We start from the raw sequence: 924 nt of genomic DNA, 5'->3' as shown, positions 1-924 counted from the left end.
CTTATCTTTATTTGTGTATAATCTGTATAGTTTTATCAGATCTTTTGTGTGAAATGCGTTATTTTGTTTGAATGTAATTAACCATGTACCTGTACATTCAAAGCCAAATCATACCAATTGGACCAAGACATTTGCTTGATATTGAAACACTTTAAAGAAGGCCAAAAAAAAAAATGTCCACCACCGTTTACTAGATAAAGCGCTATGAGGACAGGAAAGAGCTGGATAGCAAAGAGGAACACAGTACAGATGATTTTTTTTTAAATGTAAAGTTTTGTTTCCTTTAAATATATTTTTGTGCTAAGATAATAGACTAACACAACATTAACTAAGTGACTTTCATGCTAAAAACAATTGTGAGCTAGTTTGTTGTTTTGGTAATTCTGCAGGAGTTCAAGGGGCAGCCATCTTTGTTACTATTTTGTTATTGTTTATGTTCCAAAGAAATCCCAAGATAGTGTCTTAAAAAATATCAAGAATTAACATTACTTCTGTGTTTTCAAAGCAATGCTATTTTTTCTTTTAATTTTGACTTCGTGTCAATACAATAGTCAATACGTTTCTTATTGTTCTGTCTTCTTTTTAATTGTTAAAATCTAAATGTTGTCTATATCTATTCTGATATAGAGAATCTAAATTTAACTAGGCCTACAATAAATATCAGGACTGTTTATTACCAAAAATTAATTGACCTTTATTGCCTTTAAGAACCTTGTCATATTAGTCTAGTTCTAGCAGTTAGATTATGAGTCTGATTAATAGACTTATTAGGACTAGATGATACCAGTATAGCTAGATCTAGCATATAATTTAGCTTCAAAAATAAAAAACAAACAAAAACTCAAATCGGAGAGAAAACCCAAGATACAAGATTACAGTCTAAACAATAACAAAGATGGCTGCCCCTTGAACTCCTGCAGAATT

Source organism: Biomphalaria glabrata, chromosome 1 (genome assembly GCF_947242115.1).
Source record: "Biomphalaria glabrata chromosome 1, xgBioGlab47.1, whole genome shotgun sequence".
Classification (NCBI taxonomy): Eukaryota; Metazoa; Mollusca; class Gastropoda; family Planorbidae; genus Biomphalaria; species Biomphalaria glabrata.
The sequence above is the reverse complement of the archived record's forward strand: the minus strand, read 5'-3'. Positions refer to the sequence as shown.